The sequence below is a fragment of the Camelus bactrianus genome, chromosome X, assembly GCF_048773025.1.
Source record: "Camelus bactrianus isolate YW-2024 breed Bactrian camel chromosome X, ASM4877302v1, whole genome shotgun sequence".
Taxonomy (NCBI): Eukaryota; Metazoa; Chordata; class Mammalia; order Artiodactyla; family Camelidae; genus Camelus; species Camelus bactrianus.
In genome coordinates this window covers 103,330,858-103,348,385 of record NC_133575.1, presented here as the reverse complement: position 1 = coordinate 103,348,385, position 17,528 = coordinate 103,330,858, and positions in this window count along the sequence as shown.

Here is a 17,528-nt window from a genome sequence, read left to right as displayed (position 1 = left end):
GGGAAAAGCTTTCAGTCTTTCACCAGTAAGTTATTAGAATTGAGAGTTTTTTTCTTCGAGAGTTTTCTTTTAATCATGAAAGGGTGTTGGATTTGTCAAATGTTTTTCTGCATCTATGATAATGTTGTTTCTGTCTTTTGTTCTATTAATATGCTATAATACATTCATTGATTTTTGTACTTTGAACAAACCTTATATTTCTGAAATAAATCTTACTTGGTTATGGTATATACAACTTTCTATATGGTGGCGGATTTGGTTGGCTAGTAATTTTGTTGAGGATTTTTGTGTATTTCATAGGGGATACTTCTATGTAGTCTTATTTTCATGTGATGTCTTTGTCTGGTTTTAGTATCAGGGTAACACTTGCCTCTTCGAGTGAGTTGGGAATTGTTCTGGTTTTTTGTTTGGGGGAAGAGTTTGTGAAAGATTTTTGTTAATTTGTCTCTAAACTTTGCTAATTCACTAGTTAAGCCAACTGGTCCTGGACATTTCTTTGCTAGAATTTTTTTTTTTGAATGAATGGCTCAATCTCTCTACTTGTGATAGGTTTATTTCCATGTCTATTTCTTCTTGAGTTAGTTTCAGTAGTTTGTCTTTCTAGGAATTTGTCCACTTCAGCTAGGTGATCTAATTTGTTGGCATACAACTGTTCATATAATCTTATTTATCTTTGTAAGGTTGATAATAATGCCCTCTGTTTCATTCTTGATTTTAGTAATTTGAGCCTTCTCTTTATTTCTTAGTCTGTCTAGCTAAAGACTTCTCAATTTTGTTCAGAGCTAACTTTTAGTTTTGTTGATTTTATCATTTTTCGATTACCTATTTCATTAATTTCCTCTCTAATTATTATTATTTACTTCCTTCTGTTTGGGTTTTATTTGCTTGTCTTTTTCTAGTTCCTTAAGATGGAAGGTTGGGTTATTGATTTGAGATATTTCTTTTTTAATATTGGTATTTATAGCTATAAAATCTTGCTAAGCATTGCTGGACCTGCACCCCATTAATTTTGTACATTGTGTTTTTCTTTTTATTCACCTCAAAGTATTTTCTAATTTCCATTGTGATTTCTTATTTGAACAATTGATAATTTAGTAGTGTGTTCAATCTCCATATATTTATGAATTTCCCCATTTCCTTCTGTTATTGATTTCTATTTCCATTCCATTGTGAATGGAGAACATACTTTGTGTGCTATAAATTCCTTAAAATTTATAGAGACTTATTTTATAGTTAATACATGGTCTGTTCTGGAGTATGTTCCATGTGCACTTGAGAAGAATGTGTATTTTCAGTTTTTGGGTGTCGTATTCTATAGTTTCCTCTTATGTCTATTTGGTTTATAGTATTGTTCAAGGCCTCAATTTCCTTGTTGATATTCTGTCTACTTTTTCTATCCATTATTCATAGTAGGGCATTGAAGTCTCCAACTATTATTATTGAATTGTCTATTTCTCCCTTTAATTCTGTCAAGTTTTGCTTCCTGTATTTTTGGGCTTTGCTGCTAGGTGACTACATGTTTATAATTGTTATATCTTCTTTTTGATTGACTCTTTTATCATTATAAAATGTCCTTTTTCTGTAGTAATAATATTTTACTTAAAGGCTATTTTGTCTAATACTAGTATATCCACTCCAGCTCTCTAGTGGTTACTGATTGCAGGGCATATCTTTTTTCACTGTTTACTTTCAACCTATTTATGTCTTTGAATCTAAGTGTGTTTCTTGTAGACAGCATATAGGTGAATTATTTTTATCATACCTGTTCTACCAGTCTCTGTCTTTGATTGGCATGTTTAATCCATTTAGATTTAATGTAATTTCTGATAAGGTAGGATTTACATCTGCAAATTTTCTATTTGTTTTCTATATGTCTTATGCATTTTTTGTTCCTCTGTCCTTCCATTACTACCTTCTTTGGGGTCAAATAGGTATTGACTAGCATACTATTTTAATTCCTTTGCCATTTCTTTTATCATAGATATTTTTTAATGATTTTCTTAGTGGTTGCCTCAGGGGTTATAATTAACATATTAATTTGTAACAATCTAATAGATTAATAATAACTTAATTGCAATGCTATAGAAAAACATTATTCCTATATAACTCGGTCCCTTCCCCACTTTGTGCTATTATTATTATACAAACTACATAATTATACATTATAAGCTCTTTAACAGGGTTTAATAATTATTACTTTATGCATTTATGTTTAAATCAAATAGAACAAGAAGAGTTATCAACAAAACATATTTTACTGTAACCTTAATGGTCCTCTTTATTTATTCATGATTCTTTTAAATAATTTTTATGTCTTTATTGATATTTTCTATTTAGTGAGACCTTGTTCTCATACTTTTATCTAGTTTTACACATGATTTCCTGTAATTTTTGGAACATATTTAAAATAGCTTAAAGTCTTGTCTAGTCAAAGACTACAAGAAAGCTAGAGACCAATATTTCTAATGAACATTGATGCAAAAATCCTCAAAAAAAATACTAGTGAACTGAATTCAGCAGCATATTTAAAGGAGTATACACCATGACTAAATGGGATCTATCCCTGGAAAGCAAGCATGTTTCAATATACAAAAATCAATATAATACAATACATTAATAGAATGAAGAACAAAAACCGCATGATCATCTCAGTTGATGGAGAAAAAGCGTTTGACAAAAATTCAACACACTTCCGTGATAAATACATGCAACAAACTAAGACTAAAAGGAAACTACCTCAACCTAATAAAAGCCATATATGAAAACCCACAGCAAACATCACAATCACAAGTAAAGGACTGACAGATTTTCCTCTAAGTCAGGAATAATATTTCCACCCCTTCTAGTCAACATAGTACTTTATGTTCTAGCCAAAACAACTGAGCAAGAAAAAGAAATAAAAGGCATTCAACTTAGTAAGGAGGAAGGAAAACTATCTCTATTTGCAGATGGCATTATCTTATATGTAGAAAATCCTAAAGATTCAACCCAAAACAGTGAGAACTAATAAATGAATTAAGTAGCAGGATACAAAGTCAACACACAAAAATAAGTTGCATTTCTGCACACTAACAATGAACGACCTGAAAAGAAACTTATGAAAACATTTCCATTTACAATAATATTAAGAATAAAATATTTAGAAGTTAACTTACCCAAAGAGGTGAAAAACTTACATAATGAAAACTGCAGAACAGTGCTGAAAGAACTTAAAGAAGACACAGGTAAACAGAAACATGTCCATAAATTGGGAGACTTAGTATTGTTAAGATTTCAATATTACCCAAAGCAATCTACAGATTCAATGCAATCCTTATCAAAATTCAATAATATTTTTCCAGGAATAGAAAAACCTATTCTTAAATTCATATGGAATCTCAAGGGATCCCTGAATAGCAAAAACAGTCTTGAAAGAGAGGAACAAAGTTGGAGGTCTCACACTTTCTGGTTTCAAAAGTTACTAGAAAGTTACAGCAATCAAAGCTGTATTATACTGACATAAAGGCACATATAGAACAATGGAATAGAATTGAGAGCTCAGAAATAAACCCTTATATATACGGTCAAATGATTTTGACGAGGGTGCTAAGATTACTCATCGGGGAAAGGACAATCTTTTCAACATACAGTGCTGGGGGAAAATGGATATCCACATACAAAAGATTGAAGTTGGATCTCTACCTACACCATATTCAAAAATAAAGTAAAAATTGATCATATCCCTAAATGTAACACCTAAAACTAAAATTCTTAGAAGAAAATATAGGGCAAAATCTTCAAAACATTGGATTCAAGAGTGATCTCTTGGATATGCATGATACTAAAGACAGAGGCAACAAGAGAAAAAATAGATAAGATGGACTTCAAGAAAATTTGAAAATTTTGTGCATCAAAAGACAATAATAACAGCAAAAAGGAAACTCATGGAATGGGAAAAAATATTTGCAAAAGAAACATCTAATAAAGGGCTGTTATCCAAAATATACAAAGAACTCTTAAAATTCAACAGTAAGGAAAAGTTTTTTAAAATGGGCCAAGGACATTAACAGAACCTTCACCAAAGAGGATATAAAGATGGCAAGTAAATAAAAATATGAAAAGATGCTACATATCATATGTCATCTGAGAAATGAAATATTATTAATATAATAATATTTTAACAGTGTTATAAAGAAATGAGCTATCAAGCTATGAAGAGACGTAGAGGAATCTTAAATGTATATTACTAAGTGAAAGAAGCCAATCTGAAAAGGCTACATACTGTATGATTCCAACTATGCAACATTTTGGAAAAGACAAAACTACGGTGACCGTAAAAATGTCAGTGTGTGCCATGGGTTGCGGCAGGGGTGAAGGGAAGATGGAAAAGCAGGCAGAGCACAGTGGATTTTTAGGGCAGTGAAAATACTCTGTGTCATACTATAATGGGGGATAAAAATCATTATACATTTATCTAAACCCATAGACTGTGCGATACCAAGAATGAATGGTACATAAACTATGGACTTTGAAATATTTTTTTCTTTTTTGGTGGGGGGGGGGCTAGTAATTAGATTTATTTGTTTATTTATTTTTAAAGGAAGTACTGGGGATTGAACCCAGGACCTTATGCATGCTAAGCATGCGCTCTATGCCTTGAGCTATAGCCTCCCCCATTCCTGTAAACTACGGACTTTGGAAGATTATGATGTGTCAATGGACGTTCATCAATTGTAACAAATACACCACTCTGGTGGGAGAGGTTAATAATGGGAGAGGATACAGGTATGTGGAGGTAGGAGGTATATGGGAAATCTCTCTACATATTGTTCAGTATTGCTGTGAACACAAGACTGCTCTAAAATATAAAGTCTATTAAAAATAGAAATCAGGATAATGCAAGAGGCATGCAAAAAATAGTGCTAAAGAACACGTATATGTTTTACATTAAAATACAATAATTATATTTTTAATGTATTAACTTTTGTGATCTTGACTCAGCTCCTAAACTATAAAGACCTTGAAACTATAAAAACCTTGATAAATCATGGTTTATTTTTTATGTCACATTTAAGCTCTAATGCAATGAATGTAATAAACTCTCAGAATACACTTTTACCAAGAAGAAAAATGAATGGATAACATCTCAAATGGACAAATCAAGAAATGATAACTTGCATATAATATTACTTGGAAATATCATGGTAAATATTGTCAGGATTAGTTTAAATATTTTGAAAATGGTTATCTTTTGAAAATGAAAGCAGTCCCCGAAATCACATATTTAATTTAAAAAACTCCCCAAAACAAAGCTTATTTTGAATGAAATTTATAGACTTTTAATATATTCATTATTATACTCCCTTGTTCTTCTAACTCCTCTTTTTTTCAAAAGTTATTTTTGAGTCTTTAGCTAAAAATATTTTTTACCTGGTTTCTAGTTCTCCTCCTGTTTTCAAAATGTATGCAGCTTTTCAAATATATACTATCAACCTTCTGAAATGAGTTTGATTTCAAGGGTAAGGTCCTGAAAGTAAATGGCTAAAGTCATATCCCCCAAATTTCCAGGTCTTATGTCTTATATTCAAAACATTCTAAATCGAAGACAAAAAAATCCAAGTGTCCATCAGTACAAACCTGGTTAAGTTATGGTGCATGTACCCAATGCAATATTATAGAGCTATTAAAAAATAAGGAAGCACTTCCTGCTCCTGGGCATATATCCAGAAGGAACCCTACTTCAAAAAGACACCTGCACCCCAATGTTCATAGCAGCCCTATTTACAATAGCCAAGACATGGAAACAGCCTAAATGTCCATCAACAGATGACTGGATAAAGAACATGTGGTATATTTATACAATGGAATACTACTCAGCCATAAAATGACAACATAACGCCATTTGCAGCAACATGGAAAGCCCTGGAGAATGTCATTCAAAGTGAAGTAAGCCAGAAAGAGAAAGAAAAATACCATATGAGATCACTCATATGTGGAATCTAAAAAAAAAAAGAACATAAATACAAAACAGAAACAGACTCATAGACATAGAATACAAACTTGTGGTTGCTAGGGGTGAGGGGGGTGGGAAGGGACAGACTGGGAATTCAAAATTTGTAGATACTGACAGGCATATGTAGAATAGATAAACAAGATTATACTGTATAGCACAGGGAAATATATACAAGATCTTGGTGTAGCTCATAGCAAAAAAGAATGGAATAATGAATATATGTATGTTCATGTATAACTGAAAAATTGTGCTCTATGCTGGAAATTGATACAACATTGTAAACTGACTATAACTCAATAAAAAAAAGTAAAAAAAATTATCTTTAGAAGGCAAAAAAACAAAAGCCTCTCTATGCACTGATATGAGAAGATACTTTGTTAAAGATTAAGATACAAGGTGCAGGACAGTGTTTGGAGTGTGGTACTTTTGTAACAAAGGACAAGAGAATCCATATTTCATAAACACTGGAAGAACATACAAGAAACATAAAAACGGAGTAGAAGGGGAGAGGGAGGGGGGACTTGTCAATGTGTTAAATGTGTACCTTTTTTGGTACTTCTGATTTTTAAACCATTAGACTATACTACCCCATTAAATAAAATAGGGGAAAGGATAAGAGATTGATTACTTCTAGAGAAGTAGAAATAGAGGGGAAGTGTCAGGAGACTGTTTTGCATTATAAGCATTTTTGGCACCATTGAAGTTTTTTAAACTATATGTGTGCTATTTAGCATTAAGTGGGTGACCACCAGAATTAAAAGGAGTAATGGTTAAAAATAGTTCTAGGAAGTACATATCAAATGGAGAAAAGTGGGGCAGGGGACTATTTCATTTCATTAAAAACCTGTACTATTTCACATTTTTAATCTTACGCTTGTATTACTTCGATAGAAATTAAAATAGAACACCTCCCCAACTGCTGAAAAAAATAGCAGTAAATGGAAACTATATCAATAGAGATAAAATACCTACCAGTCACACAGAGGGACTGTGAACACTCTCTAAGCTTTCCCAGTCAAAACTGTCTCTTTAGTTCTGGGTTAATACCATGTAGTTTACTAAAACAATCAAGACTTAGCCTCTTCAACAGGAAAAGCAATGCCTGGTTGTGGTAAAGATACAATTAATCTTATAGAGAAATATATGTAGGAAACCATTCCATGTCAGTTCATATAGATTAATGTCATTTTTTAAGCTGCTGAATAAATTCCAAAGCATGGAGATACTGTAATTAAACTATTTTCTTTTTGATGTACATTTCTGTTGTTTCCAGTATTTGGTTGTTACAACAGTGCTATGGTAAACATCCATGCATATCATAAATCACTGAGCCCATGTGCAAGAATAGAGTCCTAGACATGGAATTGGTAGGTCAAAAAGCATGTTCTATTTTCTGGATTTTCCACAATGAATATGTATTACTTTTATAATCAGAAAAATATAAACAAAAAAAATTAACTCTAGGGTGAAAGTCTTGTTTTCCTAGTTTCTTGTAGTATGTACAAGTTTTTAACCATTCAGATTCCATGTGGGTCAAAGGACGAGGACCTGGCGTGAAATAGACCATGGTGACTCGTCATGACTGGTTCATCGTAAGCTATAAAGAGCCACCTGCCGCCTCAGACACACACACAAATGTCTGGGAGGAAGCCCCTTGGGTAGAAAGCATTTCATTTTGTTTTGATACAATGTTAAGGCATTCTCCAAGCCTACAGCTCTAAAATGAGGTAAAATTAAAAGTGGAGCAATTATTTGCTATGCTTATGAAACTTTGTTTAACATCGAGTGAGATTTGGTAAAAGTCTTATCAGCTGGGTTCTAAATAGTAAAAGACCCAAAGCCCAAATTATACCTCCCCCGTGTGTATCCTGAGGACCATGTTATCCTTATAATCACTTGCATTTGGATAGTATAGACAATTAGAAAAATTTAACACAAACATTGTCATTTTACCCAAGAGCCAAGTATTTGCCTGAATTACCAGGATAATCAGTGCAGCTCTAAAATCCTGTTTGCCTTTTGCCCGTGTAGACACAGTTTAAGAAAACTTTTAAAATAAAACTTCGGTGAGATTATAGATCCCCTAAAATAAATTCCTCTCTGCAACCAGGACACAGGTACAACTTAAATAGTCATATCAAGAGATTGGAGCTAAGTGATGGGAAGCTGAAGCAGGAAGCTACTCAAGATTTTTCTATTGTGCTAACCTAACCCAGAATGGCTCATTGATGCATTCCCCCTTGCCCTTTTCTCAAGGGTGGAATTATTGTGGGAGAAGAGGGGAGTTCAGAATTGGGGTGAGTATGAAAGTTTGTGCTCAAGTCGAAGTAAAAGTAGGAAGAGGATGGAAGAGGCTAGTTGTTGGCTAATTCAGCCAATTCCTTTTACATTCCTATTTAAAGCATCATCTTGAGCAAGGAACCTAAGCACATCTTTGTGAGGCCAACTCAGGAAGTTAAAGAGGCTGGTGGTCTAGACTTCAGCAAAGAAGATTTTTTTAGAAAGTTAAGTTTCAAGTCTAACTACCACCTTTGACCATGTTGCTAAAATAACAGCAGAAATACTAGTGAGATCTCAGTGGTATACTTGATTTTTCATCGTTTTTCCAGTTGATTAGAGTAAGAATGACCCAAACACAAAGAGGACTGTGTGTAAATTAAATAGTAGCAGTGGTTCCGTATTACCCAAAATTTATATATATATTTCTTTGTTATTTTTGGTTGCCTAATTCTATTTGTGATTAGGTTAATAATTAAATTTGTTTTTATTCCCTGAGCAGACACCAAAGATCAGGGGATATATGAACAACAGGGATGCAAATGTGAGATTAAACTGGATGGTGAATAATTCATGAAGTAAAAAAATTTGCGTGCTGAGAATTAAGAACTGATTTTCTATGAAACACACCCAGAGTTCCTTGACAGGTGAAACATGGTTACCACATGACCCAGCAATTCTACTCCTAGAGAAATGAAAACATATGTCCTCACAGAAACCTGTACATGAATGTTTATAGCAGCATTATTCATAATAGCCAAAAAAGTGGAAGCTACCCAAATATCCATCAACAGATGAATGGATGAACAAAAAGTGGAATAGCAATACAATGGAAATATTAATCAGCTATAAAACGGAAAGAAGTACAGATACAGGATGAACCTCAAAAACATTATGTACAGTGAAAGAAAACAGACATAAAAGAACACATAGTTTATGTTTCTATTTACATAAAATATCCAGAATCCCAGAATAGGCAAATCCATAGAGACAGAAAGCGGATTGGTAGGTGCCGGGGGTGGGGGGTGGGGGTATGAGTTTTCCTTTTGGGATGATGAAAATGTTCTAAAATTAGATGATGGCGATGGTTGCACAAGGCTGTGAATACAGAAAAAATCACTGGATTGTACACATCCAATGGGTGAATTGTATGTAAATTATACCAATAAAACTGTTAACAAGAAAGAAAAGAGCAATTAGGACAGAAAAGGGAAGGACAGCAGGTCATAGATACGTACCTCCCTAGGAGACCTGACAGCTAGGACTTGCCTAGAGACAAGCCAATGAGCCTGAACACCGCTAGATGTGAAGCCCCTCAGGCTTCTGTTCTCAGACCCTTGGGGTTTTAAAGGACCCACAGCTGTGGTTTGCCAAGCCCTTGAATGGCTACGTCAGTTCCCACCTGTCACAGCACAGGCCTAGAGAAACATCATGACCAGAGAGAAGCAGGGTGCTTGGTCTGCATGGCCACCGCCTGGCTCTCCAGCCACCCAGGCCCATCAGTGAATGATGTCAGCTTCCTGGCCAGGATCACCAGCCATGGGAGCTGGGAAATGGAAGTCACAGGGTCAAGCAAGGGTGGTGCCACCTGGAGGAAGAGCACAACAGAAGGTGTGTGGGAAGCAAGGCCTTACCGGGGATGTCCGTGGGATACACAGGAGACTGTCAACAGGCAGTTCTGACGTAGGAGATCACGACACGCTAACTCCAAAATCATTCTAAAAAGAGAAAAAAGATGCATGAACATTTTCTGCTACCTTAAAACCTGTACTCTTGCTCACCAATCTGTTGATTTAAGGCCAAGACTGTTTCCCCAAGTGTGGATATGCTGAGGGGTTTTTCTCCTTGTTCTTGTTTAAACACCACATTTATGTTTCATCTATTTCTATTTATTTAAAATGAATAAAAGCCTTAGAGACATGGCAAAGAAATCTCAGAGCAGAATATTCGAGATTTTCCTATTTTTTCCCATCTTTACAGATGCCTCAACCACCATGAAACCGACAATGAAGTTTTAGCACCTTGAGTCTTTTCATAATAATTGCTATAAGCATTAAGCTTAGTTTTTAGAAAAACATCTTTTCATAGCCACATTTATTCGATTATGTAATATGTAGCTATAATATAATCACAATAACTTGTGTTACGAGTTTAGGGACTACTATGGTCCGAATGTGTCCCTCCAAAGTTCATAGGTTGACATCTTAACTCCCAAGCTGATGGTATCAGGAGATGAGGGCTTTGGGAGGTGACTTGGTTACAAGGCCAGAGCCCCACATGAATGGAATTAGTTGTCCCTGTAAAAGGAGCTCCAGAGAGCTCCCTTGCCCCTCTCACCACGTGAGGACAAAGGGAAGTCAACAGTGAGCAGTCTAGAAAAGGGCCTTCACCAGAATGTGACCATGCTGGCATGTTTATCTAGAACTTCCAGCCTCCAGAAGTGTGAGAAAAAAAATTTGTTGTTTGTAAGCCACCCAGTCTGTGGCCTTCTATTACAGCACTGCAAATGGACCAAGACAGGGACAAACTGCACTGACCTGTGGAATGCATACTGCCCAAACGGACAAAATGAAAGTACTCGGGGCTGGCCTAAGGGAAGCCTTCCACCCTCCCACAGGCAGTCACCTCGGGCATTAGTGAGCACATCCACAGAGAGCCTGGAAAGCATCTGTTAGTTCAGCTCATCAGATTAGTGGAGGTTGACTGAGAGACCTTTTGTTGTACCCAAAGTAATCTTTGAGAAAGAGCAGGCCCAGAGGCATCACGCATCCCGATTTCAAGATATATAACAAAGCTATCATAATCAAGCAGCATGGTATTGGCATTAAAAAAGATACATAGGTCAATGCAACAGAATAGAGAACCTAGAAATAAATCCATGCATATTCAGTCAACTGATCTTTGACAACAGTGCCAAGAACACTTACTTAGAACTTATATATGGAATCTAAAAAAGCCAAGCTCATAGAAACAGGGAGTAGAATGGTGGTTGCCAGGGGCTAGCAGGTGGAGGAAATGAAGAGATGTTGGTCAAAGGGTACAAACTTTCAGTTATAAGATGAGCATGTTTTAGAGCATAGTGAGTATAGTTAATCACACTGTATTATATACTTGAAATTTGCTGAGAGAGTAAATCTTGTGTTCTCAGCACACACACACACACACAAAAGGTGGCTATGAGAGGTAATGCATGTGTTAATTAACTTGATTGTGTTATTTCACAATATATATGTATATTAAATCATGTTGTATACCTAAAAATAATAAATAAATTTAAAATAATGCCCATATTCTATTCAAATAATAAAAAATATATAGAAAGGGGAATATTAAGTATATGGCTGACAAGATCTGATGACAATAGATTTGAAAGCCAGGTATGAAAGACAAGAAGGCTTCTTTGGTTAAATATAAATGAGCTCTCATCTCCCATGTGGGAGGGGACAGAGAACTCTGAGAACCAAACCCAGGACTTAATAGTCAGAGTGGCTGAACTTCAGCTAATGTGAAACACCCAACCAAGCCAATGGCCTTTGTTGGGAAAACCTGGCATCATGACACATGGATAGGATCTTCTTGGTGAGTACTCACAAAGATTTTGACTCCCCAGGTTCCATGAACCCTCCGAGCCAGTAGACATAGGCCACCCCCATCCCTACTAAGAGCTAACACCCTCCCAGCGTCATGCAGGAAGACCACGCAGGGGCCTCTCCCCACACAGTAAGTGTGCTCCTTCTTGTGACCCACCCCGAGCTCCCTGTCTGGATACTAACCTTCTAGTTCGGGTAAGTCTAAGCGTAACCCAGCTGGGCACACACTGGGCCTGATCAGGGGGGAATGGGATTATGCGCCAAAGAAGCTGCAGGAGGCAGCCAGCATGTGCCCACAGGAGGGGGAGGGACGTACATGAGGCTGAATTTTGAGGGTGCTTGATCAAGGTGGGGGTGGGTAAACTCAGATAGAGGTAATGGAGTTTATTGAGTACTTTCCTGAAATACAGGTTTAACACCCTATTAAGGACCCCAAGAAATGGTGTAAATTTTCTACTAGGCTAGCTCCTAGAAGGAAAACGCGATAGCCTATGCTGAGTGGAGTTGAAATGTCAATTACTGTGGTGGCAAATAGTTGAGGATGGGATTAGAAGCCTCAAGAAACGAGGCATGTTGGAATGAATATTCCCATGGACATCCCCAGCAGAAACCTATTCTGTAGAAGGCACACTATTTAACAAAGCCATCGGGAATGCACTGGTGAGAGGAACACCAGCATCACACAAAAGTCCAGCATCGGCCTCCTCTGCAATCTGGGACTAACGGCAGAAAAAACTGTCATAAACTTAGGTTACTGATGGCATTGTAGATGAAAAATCTTATAACAACAGAGGCCAGGTGGTGCTGCTTAATCGCCAGATGCCAGGAGACTGCAATTATTGTAATAAGACAAAGTTCACATGGCAGCCAAGGGGTCCGACCCACAGAGAGTTATGGAGATGGTTAATAGAACATGGCATTCCTAGGGGGAAAATTTATGGGCAGCTGAAAAGGGTATTACTCAGCTTGTAATAACAAAAAAAAAAATCTGGGCGACTAAGGGCAGTTGTTTTAATAAAAATGCATGATCCCCTGTCCAGTTTCCAGGCCTGAGCCAGTTTTCAACTCCCTGATGGAAGAGGTGACTGAATCCCTTGGAGAAAGGACCTTGCAATATCACAGCAAGTATGCACTGCAGTGATTCCCCTTCGTCTTTCTGCAAAGGGACCTCTCGTCATTTATTAGGGTAACTGTGTACTGGAGAAAGAGTATACTTAGACATTTTAAGGACTGTTGTACATAGTCTGAGTTGACATAGCTACCTGTAGACCCGATATCATCATGGCTTCCTGTGAGAGTGGGAACATGTGAGGAGCAGGTAATAAATGGAGTCCTGGCCAAGATCCAGCTCATGGGAGGTCCACTGGGTGCAAAAACTCAGTGGTCAACAGTCTAGTCTATAAGTATACAATTGGGAGCTTGGCACAACCACCACTTTGTGTCCTTGGCCAGTCAGATAAGAGGTATCACAGTGGGGAGGGCCAAGTGGGAGACTCTGATACTAAACCACCATCACCACCACCTCCACCACCCTGGCCGTGACAGCAAACCATCGTGTGGTGGGGGGTGGGGGGGGCTGTGGAGATTAGTACCGCCCTTAAGAGTCTAAAGGATGCAGGGTGGTGATTCTCATCATATCTCTATTTAATTTACCAGCCTTGTGCCTGCAGAAATGAGCTGGGAGATGACTGCAGACTAGCCCAAACTCAATCAAGTCGTAGCTCCAATAACAGCCGCTATGCTAGATATATCTTTCTGGGAGCAGATTAACATAACCTCAAATACATCCTTATGGTCATTGATTCAGCAAATGCCTTATTTTATGTCCCATTCAGAAAAAAGAATCAAAAAGAGTTGGTGTTCAAATGGAATAGGAAATAGTACATACATCTACAGTTTTGTCCCAGGGCTATACTAGCTCCTGTATCCTCTATCATACTTTGGTCTGAAGACATCAGAACCGTCTGGACATCCTGTAAAACATCTTATTAGCCTATTACATTGACGATGTTTTGTTGATCAAAGCGGAAGAGCAAGAGGGAGCTATCGTGCCACCTGTTGGTAAGACACACGTCCTGAGGATGGAAGATAAACCTCACAAAGACTGAGGTCCAGTGGTCAGGGGTATGCTGGGGCATTCCCTTCAGAGTAAAAGACAACTTCTTGCACACTGCACCTCTTGCCACAGAGAAGGAATCTTGACACCTAGTGGGCTTCTTTGGGTTCTAAAGGCAGTGTATCCCATACCGATGGATTCTACTCCATCCCTTGTACCAGGTGAAGAGGCAGCCTGCCAGCTATGACTGGGCCTAAGCAGTAAAGGGCTCTGCAGCAGGTCCAGGCTGCCGTGCAAGCTACCCTGCCACTTGGGCCATGCAATCTTGGTAGGTCATATGGTATGAGAGGTGTCAGCGGTGGGAAAAGACACAGAATGGAATCTGTGGCAAACATCTATGGGAAAATCAAATTGCAGGCCCACGGGGTTCTGGAACAAGGCCATGCCATCTGCACAAGAGAATCACATGCCTTTTGAAAAATAACTTCCGGCGTGCTGCTGAGCCCCGGTAAAGATGAAACACCTGAGCATGGGACGCCAAGTAACCCCGCACCTAGAACTATCATGAACTGGGCAGACCCAGCAACAATCCATCACAAGATGAAAGGAGGGTATCCAGGGGCGATCATGAACACGACTAAAGGGCACGAGCAAACTGCAAGATCAGGTAGCTCAGACACCCACAGCGTGCACCACTGTTGTACAGAGCACCTCCTTCGGTTCACGCCTCTAGCTCTATGGGGACCCCATCAGATCAACTGAAGGAGGAGGGAAAAGCTCGGTTTATAGATGGGTTGGGTGAGTATGTGGGTACAAGTTAAAAACGGACAGTGGCTGCATCATCACCTCAGTTGGGGGACTTGAAAGACAGGGCCAGGTGAAAATTCTGCCAATGGGCGGAGCTTTGGGTGATATACTTAATCACCCGCCTCAGGTGGAAAGAGAGGTGGCTTAAGGTTAAAATATTTATCAACTTATGGTCAGTGGTGAATGTCCTGGCTAGCTGGTTAGGGGTTTGGAAGGAGAACACTGGAAGATCAGGAACAAAGGGACCTGAGGCAGAAGCATGTGAATGGACATGTGAGAATTGACTCTAAGTGTGACGATCTTTGTATCACATGTTACCACCCACCAGAGAGCGTATTGCTCAGAGGAGGCACTGAACAACCAAGTAAACCAAACGACCTGGGCAGTTGACATAAGCCAGTCTTTGTCATTGGCCACCCCAGTGATGGCATGATGGGCACATGAACAGAGGCAAAGATGGAGGCTACGCATGGGTCCAACAGCCTGGACCGCCGCTTACCAAGGCTGATCTAGCTATTGCTACTGCAGAATGTTCAACCTGCCAAATACAGAGACCAACACGGAGCCCCAGGCTGGCACCATTCTTTGAGGAGACCAACTGGCCACTGGGTGGCAAGTTCACAACCTTGTGTCCCTTCGATCCTGAAAGGGCCAATGGTTCATTCTCATAGGAATAAACACATATTTCAAGTATGGGCTTAGCTCTCGTGCCTGCAGGGCCTCAGCCAGCACCTCTTTCTCTGGACCTAGGGAGTATTTGATGTACTAGCATGAGCTGCCATATAACATCGTGTCAGACCAGGAAGACCAGCTTTACAGAAAGAGGGGTACAAGACTGGTCCAGGACCATGGGACCCACTGGTCATATTACATACCACACTATCCAGAAGCTGCTTTTTGGAAAGAGCATTGGAACAGCCAGTTGAAGGCACAGCTGAAGCCTTAGCTTGGAGGCAATCCTCTGTGAGAATGGAGGATCATCCTCCAGATACAGTAGATGCACTGAATCAAAGAATTTTAAATAGTGCTGTGTTCTCAGTTGGAAGACAACCATGGTCTGGGAATCAAGGAGTAGAAGCAGGAGTGGTTCCAATTACCATTACTTTCAATGACCCAGAGAGATGCTGCAGGTTTGTAATGTAACAACTAGCCTAGACTGAGCTACATTTCCCAGAATTCTCTTACTTGTGGGATGTTCCACAGATCCGATGGGTCTTGGTGAAGCAAGACCCACAGTTTCAATGTTGGAAATTCAGTGCAGGGGCACCGTGTGCAGTTTCAGCTCATGTACACTGTCACTTATCTATTGGCTCCCCTCTCTGGTGTGGGGTGACGACCCAGCCTGCAGCTGCTGTTACGCCCTCCCCTCAACCCTCCTTCAGCTTCTCAGACTCCTAGACCAGGGCCAGGTGTAGAGGTGGGCAGAGAGCACCGGCTTCTCCTGCAGGAAAGCCACACAATCAAAGACGGAGAAAAATGAGAGACTGATATAGACTCTAGTTCATCCTCCTGGCTTCCAGCTCATGCTTCTGGCTTCTAGTTTGTCCTCATTCCCCGATACTTTACGTTCACTGCCCTTGCCCTGCAGGCCCTGCAGACCTCAAGCTCCGGCATTAGATGTGGCGGTTACAGAGACTATTTAACCAGCTCCCACAGCTGGGCCAGGTGAGATCTCTGATGTCTGTATCTACAGGGACAGGTAGATGATGATAGAGAGATGTAGATGATATGGGTTCAGATATAAAAGTAAAATCTCTTAATGGCTCTTCTCTGCTTGAATCCTGACTGACACAGGAACTTTGTGTTACCATCCCAGTAACTCAACAGGACTAGAGGACCTGGTCTTCGGAGGCACACTTTCTCTTGGCGCACAGCAAGAATCCCATTGAATTCTAAGCTATAGCTGCTGCCTGAACACTTTGGGCTCCTTGTGTCCAGTGATCAGAAGAGGGGACACTGACTTGGCAGGGCTGATTGAGTCTGATTATTAGGAGGTAAGGCTGCTGTTGCATGAACAAATGTGTGTGGAAATAGGTTCCTCTTGGGCATAAGTTGGTGCTCCCTTGCCCAATGGCGACTGTAAGTGGACAGGTACAGCAGCCCCAGCCCAAGAAGGGCATAAGGACCAGGGGTTCAGTCCCTTTAAAGATGAAGGTCTGGGTCAGGCCAGCTGGTAAGGCAGTGAGGCCACTAGAGGGCAGTAGCTAAGGGTGAGCATGATCTAGAAAGGACAGCGGAGGAAGGAGGGGCTGAGTAAGGATTGCAGCCCCAAGACCGGCTGTGGAGGTTGGGGCTGCCGTTAGTCCCACGAACATCACTCTTCTCAGGTGCCCCTATAGAAGAGAGGCCTGAAGAAAGCCAGAAGGAGAGGTGCGAGGGATGGACCATGGTGGACTCAAAAGATGCACCACCCAGGTCTCCCTCAAGGAAGGACTCGCTGCCCAACAGAGGGGAGGGAGGGGATAAGACAGCCTTCAGCGTCAGTTCTTTCAGGGGCTGCCTTCTCCGCAGAGAATCACTCCACCTTCCAGAGGCAGCCCATGTCTGGCGACTCGAGAAGGCGGGATTAAAGGCCCAGCCATTTTCACCCCGTGGGGGTCACTCTGATGGATACGACTTCAGAGCTCCCTGCAGGGTTGTCCAGACTTGGTCATACACATGGCAATTCGACTTCTCTCTCTGCTCAATCCTGCTTCCTCCCCATTTCCTTCAGAGGTGCTGATCCCTCGTAAACTTCTGGCACTCCAAACCCCATCTTCTACAGGGGAACCCAACCGGGCCAAGCCCACATCTCTTGCTTTTTCCA